The sequence below is a fragment of the Heteronotia binoei genome, chromosome 3 (assembly GCF_032191835.1).
Source record: "Heteronotia binoei isolate CCM8104 ecotype False Entrance Well chromosome 3, APGP_CSIRO_Hbin_v1, whole genome shotgun sequence".
NCBI lineage: Eukaryota > Metazoa > Chordata > Lepidosauria > Squamata > Gekkonidae > Heteronotia > Heteronotia binoei.
In genome coordinates, this window is record NC_083225.1 from 10073566 (window position 1) to 10090023 (window position 16458).

The window sequence follows — 16458 nt, forward strand, 5'->3', positions numbered from 1 at the left end:
TATACCATGTGCATATGTTTGAGCTTTTGAGCCCACAAAAATGTGTTTAAAGACACCAGGAAATATGGTTTATCCAGGGGTGGAATTCTAGCAGGAGCTCCTTTGCATATTAGGCCACACACCCCTGATGTAGCCAATCCTCCAAGAGCTTACAAGACTCTTTTTTGTAAGCTCTTGGAGGATTGGTTACATCAGGGGTGTGTGGCCTAATATACAAAGGCGCTCCTGCTAGAATTCTACCACTGCATATAGTAGTCTCCAAAAGACCTCCAAAAGTCCAAAGAGAAGGCATTACTACATGAAGGAGTACAGAGGAGTCTCTTGTTGGATTTGTGATTACTATTGAAGAATGCGTTTAGATTTGTTAAATCCAGGCCTCAGATTCAGCAGGAGCTCACAGGAGCACAGCTCCTGAACCTTTCAGAGCATTCCTCCTCTTCCTCCCCACCTACCTTGTCCATTGACTAGATCCATCACTAGATTAGGAGAGAGGGCAGCCAGTCAGCCACCAGGATAGGTTTGCCAATCCCCAGGTGGGGGCAGGGGATCCCCCGGTTTGGAAACCCTCCCCCCGCTTCAGGGTCGTCAGAAAGCAGGGTGGGGGGGAGGGAAATGTCTGCTAGGAACTCTATTATTCCCTATGGAGATTTATTCCCATAGAAAATCATGGAGAATTGATCCACGGGTATCTGGGGCTCTGGGGGGGGGGCGCTGTTTTTTGGGGTAGAGGAACCAAATTTTCAGTATAGCATCCAGTGCCTCCCCCTAAAATACTCAAGTTTCAAAAAGATTGGACCAGGGGATCCAATTCTATGAGCCCCAAAAGAAGGTGCCCCTATCCTTCATTATTTCCTATGGAAGGAAGGCATTGAAAAGGTGATGGCCCTTTAAATGTGATGTCCAGAACTCCCTTTGGAGTTCAGTGATGCTTGTCACGGCCTTGACCTTGGCTCCACCCCCAAAGTCCCCAGATATTTCTTGAATTGGACTTGGCAACCCTACATCAGGAGCTTTGCCACACACCCTGCAGCCCTCATTAACCCACGGAGAAGCCCACGCCACCCTTTCTTCACTTTTTATATGATTTTGGGTGGGAGGTAGCTTTCTGGGGGGGGAGTGTGGCCCAGGAGAGTCCCAGGAGAGTGAGGCTTTCTTGGGCTAGTAGTTAGCCTTGCCTAAGGTGCCAAACAATCTAGGTCCAGCACTGGGTCCAGCAATAGCTACTAGCTATGGTGACCAAAGGGAACATCCATGTTCTGAGGCAGTAAATCTCTGAATGTCAGTGTCATGTGGCAACATCAGGAGAAGGTCTCAGCTGGTTGGTCACTGTGTGAGACAGGATGCTGGACTAGATGGGCCATTGGTCTGATCCAGCAGGGCTCTTATGTTCTGTTCTCTCAACTTGAGCAGTTCCAACTGACGTTTGAGAATTTTGATGGACCATCTTTAAAACTCATCCTCTGGAGCAGAGAGGGATCCAGTTGGGAATGGCCAATTAATTGGCTTCATTCATTCTTTTGGATCCATACCACAATGCTTTTCCCTGGCTCCAATGGAAGTTCAGTCACTTGAAGCGATCAGGAAGTTATTATCATTTGCAAACAACACCACAATCAGGCTTGACTATATCTGCACGAGGGTCTCATCCGGGCCTTGAATCCAGCAGGAGCTCACAGAAGCACAGCTCCTGAACCTTTCTGGTGGTTCCACCTCCTCCTCTCCACCTACCTTGTCCATTGCATAGTAGGTGCAGCTGCATAACAATCCCTGGATTAGGAGAGCAGGCAGCCAGCCAGCCATCAGGGGCTTTGCCACACCCCCAGCAGCCCTCATCAACCCCTGGAGAAGCCCGCACCACCCTTTCTCCACTTGCTGGTCTTTTGACTGGTGGGGGGGGGGGCAGGAGAGCCCCTGGTGTGCGAGACCTGCCTGGGCTGGCTGGTTCTCTAGCCAGCCCAAGCAGGCCTCGCTCATCTGGAGCTCTCCTTCCTTGCGTTGGGTTGCTTTTGACTGATGGGGGGGCATATGGTAATGAGACAGATCCAAGGGGGCAGCCGTGTTGGTCTGAAGCAGTTGAACAAAGCAGGAATCAAGTGGCACCTTTAAGACCAACAAAGTTTTATTCGGCACGTAAGGTAAACAATACCTGGTCCCCTCACCTGATGAAGTGTGCTTAGAGAGCGCACGAAAGCTTACATATGGTAATGTTATGCTTAGGAGCTCCACCACCTATTTTTCTACAAAACGATCCCTGGGTCATCCTTTTAATAATCCTGGCCTTGAGTCTCATTTTACATTAGGGCTGCCAAGTCCAATTTAAGAAATATCTGGGGACTTTGGGGGTGGAGCCAGGAGACATTATGGGCAGAGCCAGGAACAAGGGTGTGACAAGCATAACTGAACTCCAAAGGGAGTTCTGGCCATCACATTTAAAGGGACGGCACACCTTTCAATGCCTTCCTTCCATAGGAAATAATGAAGAATAGGGGCACCTTCTTTTGGGGCTCATAGAATTGGACCCCCTGGTCCAATCTTTTTGAAACTTGGAGAATATTTTGGGGAGAGGCACTAGATGCCGTACTGAAAATTTGGTGCTTCTACCTCAAAAAACAGCTGCCCCAGAAACCTGCGGATCAATTCTCCATGATTTTCTATGGGAATAAATCTCCCTAGGGAATAACAGAGTTCCCAGCAGACATTTCCCTCCCCTCCCCCCGCTTTCTGACGACCCTGAAGCGGGGGGAGGGCCTCCAAACCGGGGGATCCCCTGCCCCCACCTGGGGATTGGCAACCCTATTTTACATACAACCCTCCCTGCTTTTCAGTCTGACTGAAGTCCAGGGCTCTTTATGTAGCAAGGACTCCTTTGCGCATTAGGCCACACGCTCCTTATGTAGTCAATCCGATGGGAGTTTACAGGGTTTTGCGTATAGCGCCTGCTATAAGCTCTAGGAGGATTGGCTATATCAGTGGGGTGTGGCCTAAAATGCAAAGGAGCTCCTGATACAAAAAAAGCCCTGCCGAGGTCACCCTTTAGCCTTTTCGTCTGCCCTTTGGTATATCTCAGGAGTTCCCAGCAAGATGCCTGTGGAGTGCCATGATGCCCTCCCATACCTGTCTTTGGAGAGTGGGTATGGCCAGATATGGATTTTTCCATGAAAGGCTTCTGATTGGCTGATCTTTTTTTTAAAAAAAGATCTGATTGGCAGATGTTGCTTTATCAGCAGCTACCATTGCAGTTCAAGATAGTTACCATGCAACTGCAGAGAAGAAGAAGAGGACTGCAGATTTATACCCCGCCCTCCTCTTTGAATTAGAGACTCAGAGCGATTTACAATCTCCCATATCTTCTTCCCCCACAACAGACACCCTGTGAGGTGGGTGGGGCTGAGAGGGCTCTCACAGCAGCTGCCCTTTCAAGGACAACTTCTATGATAGCTGTGGCTAACCCAAGGCCATTCCAAAAGCTGTAAATGGAGAATCAAACCCTGTCCTCCCAGATAAGAGTCCACGTACTTAACCACTACACCAAACTGGCTTTGTGACTTTGCTCACCACACTGGGTTGAAGTTCCAAAGGCGACTGGGGGCTCAAAAAGGGTAGGGACCCCCCCCATTTAATTATTCATGACTCAAACTCCTCACTGTTTCTTCTCCAATGAATCTTAGCTTTGTTGGCTTTAAAAGTCCTGTAGCCACAGTGCTATCAGGGTAGAGGATATTGCTTAATAATAGCACCAGTTTCTGTGCAAAAGCCATTGGCTCCCCTGGGGGAGTGCTAGCAGCTAAGAGCATGCCTTGTCCTTTAAGACGTCCCACTGATTGCAAGCAGACGGTGCCCCATTGACCTCTTCTGCAGGGATTTCCCCAGCCATCCAACCCTTCACCTAGCCCGGTTATCACAGGCAGAAAAAGGCAACCGGGGATTAAAAGTCCTGATGAAATAAAGACAAGGCGCATTTGTCATGTTACTTCGATGGGGATTACGGGGATCTGGGGCATAGGGGAAAGAGCGTTTCCCAGAACTACACAGTCTTTATCACTATATTCTGATTTCTCTTGGAAAAAAAAATGCAGCAAAGTACTAGCTCAGTAACTTTTCAGCCGATCTGTTTGCTTATCAGCATGCTCTGGTGCATCGCGTTACAGAAAAGGTGCAGACCGGGAAGAACCGGCTACACTGCGGCAAGTTCAGAATCCTGGATTTGGTCATGGTGTGCAGTGGATTAGAATTGCTCCCGATGTCTGCCCAATGTGCAAGTTGAAAGGACCCTCAAGGCCCTGCTTCTAGGTCATTGGAGAGGAGTTTGAAGTATTGCAATACAATTGGTGAAATTATTCAGAAGAATTCTATATCTTTGGGTTTCTCTTGGGCGGCAGCAGAAATAGAGCTAACAGTCTCATTTTGGGCAGGAGCTCACAGGAGTGGAGCTCTGGTACCTCTAAATCAGGAGTGTCGAATTCATTTATTAAGAGGACCAGTGTCAAGTCTCTGTAAAGCCTTGGTCAAGTCTGTACTGTACTTTGGTTCAAGCAAAGAGCCTTCTGGGTAAAGCCTTTCTGTATTCCAATGCTGCTAGCTAAGCCTCTCCTTTACCCCCCCTCCTTTTCCTTTGTTATGTAGCCTTGCTTTGAAATGGGAATATGGGAAGCTACAATCTGTGCCTTCTTGGGCTGGGCATCAGGGGAGGTTGGAGCCCAGAGTCGCTCAAGGCCAAAGTCGGCCTGAGAAAGAAATTGTAACATCAATGTGTGAATGTGCCCTGCATAGTGCCCCTCCCTTAAGAATCCCTTTGAAGTGTACCTTATATGATGGCATTGTACTGTATGATCTTTAGTCTTTCAATTTGAACCTACCCAAGTACATCCTTATCAATAAACCAGCAACTTTGTTTCAACAACGTCTCGTTATTGAATTTGGAGACTTGACAACCAGATCTGACTTACATGAGACCTTGTTGGGCTGGGCCATGTCAGGCCAGGCCATGTGTGTACCTATTTAAGATTAGGTAGCAGAGATATAAACTTCATAAAGGACACAGACAACCACAATTAAATATATATATTTAATTAAATATACTTAAAACTTGCTTAAAACACTAGCACTTGTTGGTCTTAAAAGTGCTTTCTTTGTATTTCTTCCATGGGATCCAGGGAACTGGGCAAAGGAAGCTCTGGCTCTTTTCTTCCTTCCCCAGGGGACTGGGAGGGGGGAGAAGAGCCTCAGCCAGTAGAGGGAAGAGAGCCTTGGCTCAGTAGCTTTGCTGTGTGATTGAGAGAGCCTGGAAAAACAAGCTCTTCCTCCCCTCCTCCTTCCCAAGGGAGGAGCCTCAGTGAATAGAGAAAACGGAGGCTTTGCTCTGTAGCTCCTGCGCAATTGAGCAAGCTTGGTAAAGCAAGCTGTGATGCAGAAGGAAGCAGATGGCAGCCAGTTGCTTGGGGGCCTGATAGGAGCCCTCCAGGGGCCTGATTTGTCCCCCAGAATGCATGTTTGACACCCCTGCTCTCAATTTTATTTTGCTCTTTCTCTCCCCCTCCCCTTGCTTCTGGGTTCCATTGTTCAAACCTCTGTGAGAATTTTGTTGAAGTCTAAGATTTGACAAACTTTTGAAGACATGCCCCCACAAGAAATGGGAAAATAACCAAAGCATAAAGCAGACAGATGGAAGTCTTCATCATGCCACTGTGGACACAGAGGAGGAAGTAATTTTGAAAGTATGATGGGAATAAGATTTTATTATGACAATTATAATCAAGAAGCATTTAACGGTAGATGCTAAGCCGATATAATTAGTACACTTTCTGGTGGTGTCAGGGGTGTGTGGCATACGCAAATGAGTTATGCAGATGAGTTGTGTTAATGAGCTCCGGCACCTTTTTTTCTATGAAATGACGCTGAGAGTTAATATGTAGTTGGAACATGTCAACACTAAAATACACATTATGTATGGCATGGAACACATCATGGGTGCCACCTCAGGGAACACGGGGCTTGAGGAAGTAGCAGACTGTCCCCCGTGGCCATTTCCACTGATGAAAGCAGTGCAGAGTGCAGCCTAATGTTTCTTCCCCACCCCTCCTCACAGCATTCAAAGTTGCACAGAGCAACAAAGGTTTTCAAAGTTAGTCTTCATGTGAACACGTCACTGACAGTTCAGTCAGGTACCTGTGATCTGACTTGTGTTACACACAGGGCTTTTTTTGAGCAGGAACTCACAGGAATGTAGTTCCAGCTGGCTTGGCGTCAGTTCCAGCTGGCTTGGTGTCAGAGTGTGTGACCTAATACGCAAATGAGTTCCTGCTGGGCTTTTTCAGCAAAAAAAGCCCTGGTTACAGATAATACATCTTTTGACCCTCGTGCACTTGAACCTAGATTTGTTCAGAGAAGTTCTTTTAATTCCTTTTTTTAACCCAATTTCTTCCTGAAATTCAGCAGCCCATTTCTTTTCCACTTTGTAGGCATTTGGAGTCAGTTTCTAATCCCATTTTCATCAAAAGAACACTGAAGGCAGTAGAGACAAGAAGGGACATTCTGCACCATTTCAGAATTTCTACCTAAAGATGCTCAGGGGCAAGCAATATCTTCTCAAACCTGCTAGCCTTCTGGTAGAACATCACCCTGTGGTGTGTAACGTAACTGCAAAGTCTGATGTTAGAAAAGGGTGCACTGTTTTCAAAGACTATCTAAGAGAAATTGAAGTGAAATCCCTCTTTTAAAGGAGGAAAAAAAGAGAGAAGAGTAAGAGGAATCAATGGCTACATCTGAAAATAAAGTGAATTTTCAGAAAAAGAAATCTCCCTCCCCACAATAACTCGACTTGAAAGCAGATACCAAGTAGTCTGGAGTTAGCCTGGAGCTATTTTGACATGAAACATCTTCAGTGTGAGCCCAAGAGAAACTAAAATGCGCTAACTTCAAGAATGCAGGTAAACCTTTGACTGTGTATTATCTTCTTCTGCAGTTACAGCCATGAGGTCTCAAAGATGGTTTACCAAAAACCTGATATCTGGATCAAATAACATAAATTCTTCCCATATGTTCCAAGTTTTTAATTCAATTTAATTTAATTTTTTGGATTTGTACCCCGCCCTATCGCTCCCGCAAGCGGGCTCTGGGCGGCTTACAACATTAAAAAAAACCTTACAAAAACATTAAACAAACCACATCCAAACTAGTTAATATCATAATTACAAAATCTGTAAAATTACAGAATCACCGAATTAGAAAAATAGTATCCAAGATAACTTACAGTGGAATCCTAAGCAGGTCTATTCAGAATTCTACTAAAGTCTGCTCAATGGGACTTACTCCCAGGAAAGTGTTTTTAAGGATTGCATTGTTAAGCACCTCGATGGTAAGGTACTGATAAGGTGCCATAAGGTTTCTTATGGCATGCCCAGATGTCTGGGTGGTGTTGAGAAGGTGAAAATTTACTAATCAGAATCTACTTTGATTTACTCATAAATTTAATATGGTTAGGGTTTCAAATCCAAACAGAATTAACTCTGATATTTGGAAGTGCTTCAATGTTCCCTTTAAGCTGTGGAGTCTTGTGAGCAAAACTTCTACTTCGTGAGCTACTGGCATTAAAGTTGTGAAGAAGAAGAAGAATTGCAGATTTATACCCCGCCCTGTTCTCTGAATCAGAGAGCGGCTCACAATCTCCTATATCTTCTCCCCCCACAACAGACAGCCTGTGAGGTGGGTGGGGCTGAGAGGGCTCACACAGTAGCAAAGGACAACCTCTGCCAGAGCTATGGCTGACCCAAGGCCATTCCAGCAACTGCAGGTGGAGGAGTGGGGAATCAAACCCGGTTCTCCCAGATAAGAGTCCGGCACACTTAACCACTACACCAAACTGGCTCTCCCAGTTTATGAGTGAGTGATTTGGCTACTGCATCAATTAGTTTGCTCTGAGGCCATCCTTCCTGAGCTGAGACAAAAATGTGAGAGCTGCAGTCTAAAAAAACCGATGAGCTAGCTCACACTAACTCAGCTTAGAGGGAACACTGCTTCGGATACTCTTAACCTGATGGTTATTCTAGGACCTTGATACCTAGCTTCATTTTCCGCAGATAGCAGGAGGTTTGAAGGATACTAAGGGGAGAGAGCTGAGATATGCTCAGACATCACTTAATCAAAACAATAATAGAGAGCCAGTGCGGTGTGGTCTGATTGTAGCTACATACACATAGGCCATTTTCCCACAGAGCTTACCGCGGAGCGACGTCCCTCTTCACCGCACAGCGTCTACGCAGATTTCCCACCAACTGCTCCACATAACTAGGAAGAGCCGCGGCTTTTGCGCCGCTAACGTAAACTGGTTTTTAGCAGTTTACATCTGCAACGCAAAAGGTCCGGCACTTCCTGGTTCTGCGGAGCAGTTGGTGGGAAATCCGTGCAGACGCTGCGTGGTGAAGAGGGACGTCGCTCTGTGGGAAAACAGCCGTAGACACTATGTGCTATGGTTCTTATTGATTTGTGTGGTTTTTTTCCCCATGCAATGCAATACTAATGCTCCTAACTAGTGGCATTCAGGTTTTGGGATGTTAAGACTTGACAACCCTGTATCACTACATCGAAAAACAGAGGAAAGGATGGGAACAGAGCCTTGCAATGTATGTTCTGGAAGTTCACTGAGACCAAAGCGCAGGTGTATAGCTGAAGCCCCATCGCAGCCCCGTGGTGCAGAGTGGTAAAGCTGCAGTACTGCAGTCGGAGCCCTCTGCTCACGACCTGAGTTCAATCCCCAGCAGAAGCTGGGTTTTCAGGTAGATAGCTCATGGTTGGCTCAGCTTTCCATCCTTCCGAGGTCGGTAAAATGAGTACCCAGCTTGCTGGGGGGAAAGTGTAGATGACCGGGGAAGGCATTGGCAAACCACCCCGTAAAAAGTCTGCCGTGAAAACGTTGTGAAAGCAACGTCACCGCAGAGTCGAAAACGACTGGTGCTTGCACAGGGGACTACCTTTTTTAATAGCTGAAGTAGAACTATCTATCTCTCACTAGCTACCTTTTGTTGTTATTGCTGTTGCTTTCATTTGCATAATTAATTCCAAAAGAGACTGTTGTTGGGCTGTTTTGTATAATTTTGTTACATTTTCATAATTCTATCATGTTGGATTTTCATAAATCCATTGCATTATTATTTCCCATTGGTTTCTTTGAAAATCTGCCTACCCTTTGCAGTTCTGTATCTTCATGATTTTTCCATCCAAAGTGGACAACACTCAAGGGTGTACCAGTATTCCCCCAGGACAGATAAAATGAATCGGTTCCTCTTCTGAGAGTCAGTTTGGTGTAGTGGTTAAGTGCATGGACTCTTATCTGGGAGATCTGAGTTTGATTCCCCACTCCTCCACTTGCACCTGCTGGTGTGGTCTTGGGTCAGTCATAGCTCTCGTAGGAGTTGTCTTTGAAAGGACAGCTTCTGTCAGCTCTCTCAGCCCCACCCTCCTCATAAGATGTCTGTTGTGACGGGGGAACGTAAAGGAGATTGTGAGCCCTCTGAGACTCTGAGTACACGGTGGGATAAAAAAATCAATATCTTCTTCTTCTGAAGCAATGGAATGCACATATGTTGAACATTAAAGTCTATATGTCCTGTATTCTGCAAGCAGGGCCAGTCAGGTCTCCTTTAGTTGTAGTGACCTCAGGCTTGGCTAGTGAGGCTAGAGCTTTAGCAGGATCTGGAAGCAAATGAACCCTGCTGTTGGCCATCCAGAAGAACTGGTTGACTACTGGGTGAGACATGATGCTGGACTAGGCAGATCCAGCAGAGCTCTCCTGGTGTTCTTATGAGCTGGAACAGGGACACAGGTTTAGACCTAGCAGACAACTTGATCAAGGAAGTTTCCCCTCTCATCTCAAGGTAAATAGGCTGAGAGGACAGCAGCTTCACCTGCCCCGGAAGCAGCACCTTAGACACACCTAGTCAGGCTTAACAGGGATCAGAATCCTGCAAAGAATTACACTTACCATCAGGGGTCATTTGTAGAAAAAAATAAGAGGTGGAGGAGCTCATTAGCATAGCTCATTAGCATATGCTGCTCCCTCCATCAGTCAAAAGTAATGCAGAGAAGGGAGGCGGGCAGTTCTCCTCCTGGGCAATATCAATCAGGGGAGGGCCCAATTTGGTGCCTCCCGAGACCCACGCCCTAGACAAATGCCTAATTTGCCTAGCGGGCAGGCTTCCTCATAAGAACATAAGAGGAGCCCTGTTGGATCAGGCCAGTGGCCCATCCAGTCCGACACTCTGTGTCACACAGTGGCTAAAAACCAGGCGCCATCAGGAGGTCCACCAGTGGGGCCAGGACACTAGAAGCCCTCCCAATGTGCCCCCCCAAGCACCAAGAATATAGAGCATCACTGCCCCAGACATAAGAACATAAGAGAAGCCATGTTGGGTCAGGCCAATGGCCCATCCAATCCAAAACTGTGTCACAGAGTGGTCAAAAAAAGTGTGCGCCATCAGGAGGTCCATCAGTGGGGCCATGACACTAGAAGCCCTCACACTGTTGCCTCTGTGTCTAATCCAATGATGGATGTCAGTGTTTGGTTCCCCCCCCCGGAAGGTGTTCCGTAAGACTTGAAAGCAAAAGTTGCCTTTGTATAATCCGATTCCCTTTGCGGTGAACTTTGCTTCCCTTGAAAATTACTGTTTTGTCACCTCTTCTCCTCCACGCCCCCACCTTTCTCCCTCACCTCTGGGACCACACGTGATATTAGCCCCCCAAAGGTCATTTCTTGAAACAACTGCAAATGCCGTGCGAATGCGACAGGTTCCTCTCTGTGGGTTCCAAACGGGTCTTTTGCACAATTCACCGGAGAGCAGAAGCCAAACAAAGCCTCCCAGTGCATTTTCATTCCCCGTGGAACTAGTGCTGTTGTCACGGCATTTAATAAATTAGGTCTCCAGAAAAGGTTAGCTCTTCTTTAACCTACTAATTGTCAGACAAGTAGGAAAGGAGTGCAGACTCGTTGTTCTAAATCACTCGTTGGGAACTGGAAAATGCAAGCTGCCATCTCAACATTTTGACTCGCGGCTTAATGGTAACAAATGATGCTATTCTGAGGGGTCAGGCAAACATTCGTTGGGAAACCTGGGCAATGATCAGCTCCTATGGTATTTATCTTCCTTTGTGTGGAAAATATTGGCATTGGTGATTTGATTTCGAGAGGCTGTTCCCTCGTTACCTCAAGAATATCCCTGGTGTGTTTGAAAAGCTGTAATTAATTTATTATTATTTTTTTATTATTATTATTTTACCGTGCAGGTCATACGGAATCCTGACTTGGATGTCTGAGGCAAGCCTGATCTTGTCAAATCGCAGAAGTGGAACAAGTTCACCTTTGGTTACGACTTGAATGGGAGACCACCAAATAAGTCCAAGGTTGCTATCAGGCCTTAAATTCAGCAGGAGCTCACAGGAGCGCAGCCCCTGAGCCTTTCTGAGGGTTCCCCTTCCTCCTCCCCACCTACCTTGTCCATTGAATAGGAGGTGCAACTGTATAACAATCCTTGGATTAGAAGAGTGGGCAGCCAGCCAGCCACCAGGAGCTTTGCCATGCCCCCCACAGCCCTCATTAACCCCTGGAGAAGCCCTTGGGTTGCCAATCCTGAGGTGGGAGCAGGGGATCCCCTGGTTTGGAGGCCCTCCCCCCACTTCATGGTCGTCAGAAAGCAGGGGGAGGGGAGGGAAGTGTCTGCTGGGAACTCTGTTATTCCCTATAGAGATTTATTCCAATAGAAAATCATGGAGAATTGATCCGCAGGTATCTGGGGCTCTGAGGGGGCTGTTTTTCTGGATAGAGGCACCAAATTTTCAGTATAGCATCTAGTGCCTCTTTTCAAAATACCCCCCCCCCAAGTTTTGAAATGATTGGACCAGGGGGTTCAATTCTATGAGCCCTAAAAGAAGGTGCCCCTATCCATGATTTCCTATGGAAGGAAGGAATTGAAAAGGTGTGCTGTCCCTTTAAGTGTGATGGCCAGAACTCCCTTTGGAGTTCAATCATGCTTGTCACAGCCTTGATCGTGGCTCCACCTCTAATGTCTCCTGGCTCCACCCCCAAAGTCTTCTGGCTCCACCCCCAAAGTCCCCAGATATTTCTTGAATTGGACTTGGCAACCCTAAGAAGCCTGCACCACCCTTTCTTCACTTCTTACATGATTTTGGGTGGTGCGTGGCTTGTTGGCCTTTTGACTGTTGTGAATCTCTAGCCAGCCCAAGCAGGCCTCACTCACCCAGGGCTCTCCTTTCTTGCGTTGAGTCACTTTTGGCTGTGGGGATGGCATATGCTAATGAAATAGGTTAATGACCTCCACCACCTTTTTTTTTAATTTTAAAAGTTTACTGAAAATTAGTCAAGTAATACATAGCATAGTATAGATTGCACCACCTATTTTTCTACAAAACAGCCCCTGGTTACTATACAGAGGAAGGTAATAGCAAACCACCTCTGAATGTCTCTTGTCTTGAAAACCCTACACTGTGATTTGATGGTGTCTGAGATACCACCAAGGCAAATGAAATCTGCTCTAAAACTGTTATTAAAAAACTTGCATTATCATTATAACAAGTGAAATGCCCAAAATTATGATAAGCATTATATGTATGTAAGCAGGGCTCATTTTGTAGCAGGAGGTGCATATGAGGCCACACACCCCTGATGTAGCCAATCCTCCAAGAGTTTACGGGACTCTTCTTACAGGGCCTACCGCATGCTCTTGGTGGATTGGCTGCCCCTGTGCTGAACCCGGAAGTTGCAGCTAGTGCAGAATGCCGCTGCCCGGCTGTTATTAGGGCTTCCTAGGTGGGAGCACATTCAGCCGGGGCTCCGGGGACTGCACTGGCTGCCAATAATATACCGGGTTCGTTACAAGGTGCTGGTTATTATCTTTAAAGCCCTATATGGCCTAAGACCTACCTACCTTAGGGACCATCTCTCACCACATGTTCCCCAGAGAGTACTCAGTTCTGGTTCCCAAAATCTGCTAGTAATCCCTGGTCCGAAGGAGGCCCGTCTGAAGTCAACTAGGGATAGGGCCTTTTCAATCACAGCTCCCCGCTGGTGGAACCAGCTACTGGAGGAGGTGAGGGCCTTGCGGAACCTTGGGCAGTTCCGCAAGGCCTGTAAGACGGCCCTCTTCCGGTTGGCATATAATTGACTGGTATTTAAAAACTGCGGAGGAAGGCTGTGAGAATAGCACCGAACGGTTAGACTGTTTCTTCTTGTTTTACTGTTTTAACTATTGTAAATTATTGAATATGTATTTTAATGTTTATGAATCTTAATTGTTCTGGATTTTATGTCGCAAGCCGCCCGGAGCCCGCCTCGGTGGGGAGGGCAGGATATAAATCGAATAAATAAACAAATAAATAAATAAATAAATAAATAAATAAATAAATAAATAAATAAATAAATAAGAATACATCAGGGGGGTGTAGCCTAATATGCAAAGGAGCTCCTGCTACAAAACGAGTCCTGTATGTAGGAAAGCTGTTTGCAGCCTGCTTCTCCAACTAACAGATGATGAGATCAGCCCAGGGGCGGCCCGTCCAATAGGCAGCTGCCCGGAGTGTGACCCTGGGGAGGGTGCTGGTTAGAGCCTACCTGCCCACTCTCGCCTCTGTGGCGAGAGAAATAAGCAGGCTCAGCCGCAGCACGGCAGGGTGTCTGTGCCTCACAGTGTGCCACCAGGCTGCCATCACTCCATCACATGAATCGGATGCAGGAGGTGGAGCAGTGTGATGGTGCACACTGCGAGATGCAGCCATTGTGCCAAGCAGCTGCTGCGCTCACCCTCACTGGGGGAAGGGGGGGGGTTGGGGGGGCACCTTGCCTAGGGTGTTGGGGGGGCACCTTGCCACTGGGTCAGCCTGTACTTCTACCGTATCAGTGGAATGGCTAGGAGTACTTAAATGATTGCTGGTCTCAATAACAAAAATTTTGCACATAGAAAACTAGTTACTATGGGGTAAGCTCAGTCAGAAGCAGGGCTTTTTTTGTAGCAGGAACTCCTTTGCCTATTAGGTCACACACCCCTGTTGTAGCCAATCCTCCATGAGCTCACAGGGCTATTAATACAGGGCCTACTGTAAGCTCCTGCAGGATTGGCTACATCAGGGTATGCAAAGGAGTTCCTGCTACAAAAAAGCCCTGGTCAGAACCTTCCCATTCTCCCTGACATCTGGTTTTCTGTGCGCAGGGAGAAATTCTGTTGCGAGGAACGGAATAATGAGAACTTTCATCTACCGTTAGAAGTGCTGCAGGTCAGAAATGCATTTACCTCATTGTTGTTGTTCAGTCGCACAGTCGAGTCCGACTCTTTGCGACACCATGGACAAAGGCAAACCAGGCCCTCCTGTCTTCCACCATCCTCCAAAGTCTGCTCAAATTTGTGTTTGTTACATCAGTAATGCTGTCCAGCCATCTCATCTTTTGCCATCCCCTTCTTCTTTTGCCTTCTGTCTTTCCCAGCATCAGGGTCTTCTCCAAGTAGTGCTCCCTTCTCATTGGGTGGCCGAAGTATTGAACTTCAGCTTCAGCATCTGACCTTCCAGGGAACAGTCAGGGTTGATTTCCCTTAGGACTGACAGATTGGATCGTCTTGCAGTCCAAGGGATTCTCAAGATTTTTCTCCAGCACTACATCTCAAAGCATCTGTTCTTCTGCGCTCGGCCTTCCTTATGGTACAGCTCTCACAGCCATATTTTACTACTGGGGATACCATTGCTTTGACTATATGGACTTTTGTTGGCAGGGTGATATCTCTACTTTTTATTCGCCATAGCTGTCCTCCCAAGGAGCAAACGTCTTTTAATTTCATGGCTAAAGTCACCATTTGCAATGATCTTGGATCCCAGAAATGTGAAGTCTGTCACTACTTCCATGTCTTCCCCTTCTATTTGCCAAGGTGTGATGGGGCCAGATGCCAGGATTTTAGTTTTTTTGATGTTGAGTTTCAAGTGTACTTTTGTGCTCTCCTCTTTCACCCTCAACAAGAGGCTCTTTAGGTCTTCCTCACTCTCTGCCATTAGAGTGGTGTCATCTGCATGTCTTAGGTTGTTGATGTTTTTCCCAGCAACCTCATAAGCATTAGCAAAGAGCAAGAGTCCAGTGGTACCTTAAAGACTAACACAATTTATGGCAGGGTTTGAGCTCTGAGTCACAAAAGCTAAGGTTGTCAGACCCACCTCCCCCATGGAGGCGGGGATTCCCTGCTTCCAGATCCCACTACCCTGTCACTGATCACCTGGCCAGCAAGGGGGAATTTACCCCTGGAAAAAAAAAAAGATCAATTCGCCGTGCAGAGATATCTACATAACTGCCCACATGCCCCTGGAATGACATCATCACGTTCAAGTCATTGGGGCAACACTCTGGAATTTGGGCAAAAACTCTATGGTAGAAGACAAACTTACCATAGGGTTTTTGCCCAAATACCAGAGCTTCACCTCAGTGTCCCGGAAGAGACGACCTCACTTCCAGGTCACATGATTAATGAGATAGACATGTTGCTGCAGGTGGGATGGACCTCCCTTCTTCTGTTCCCTGGTAGGTCCTCCCCATCCCCCACTGGTTGCCCAGGAGAGACCTGGCAATGCTAGTGAAAGCTCATACCCTGCAACAGTTTTTGTTAGACTAAGATGCTACTGGACTCTTGCCCTTTTCTACTGCTACAGACAGATTAACACAGCTACCCAGTTTGGTGTAGTGGTTAAGTGTGAGGACTCTTATCTGGGAGAACTGGGTTTGATTCCCCACTCCTCCACATGCAGTTGCTGGAATGGCCTTGGGTCAGCCATAGCTCTCTTATCTGGGAGAACCGGGTTTGATTGCCCACTCCTCCACATGCAGCTGCTGGGTTAGCCATAGCTCTTGTAGTTGGGTTAGCCATAGCTCTTGTAGTTGTCCTTGAAAGGGCAGCTTCTGTGAGAGCTTTCTCAGCCCCACCTACCTCACAGGTGTCTGTTGTGGGGGAGGAAAAGAAAGGAGATTGTATGCCGCTGTGAGACGCTGATTCAGAGAGAAGAGTGGGGTATAAATCTGCAGTCTTCTTCTTCTACCCATCTTGATCTATTTATCTAATAAGCTGCTGTTTGCAAGAAACAGAAGTATGTTGAAGAGATCCTTTTTTGCCATCCAATTTGATTCCTCCTGCCTCCAGCTAGTTTTTAAAGAAAACTGAACAAAGGTAAGAGTTCCACTCTCCAATACCTCAGAAAAAACGCTGAGAAAGAATCAGTGCAGAAAATAACTTTCCTTTAAAGAGTCATTTTATGTTAATCTGACTAAAAAGCTATTATGGCTGCTGGAAAGATGGTGCTGGATGCTGAGTGCTCAATAGGGATGGGCTCAGAATGTGAAAATAGTGATTCATTTTGTTTCATGGTTCACTGGGTTACCTGATTCGGTGGTTCGGCTCGTGTGTGTGTTTTTTTCCAGTTTTCCGA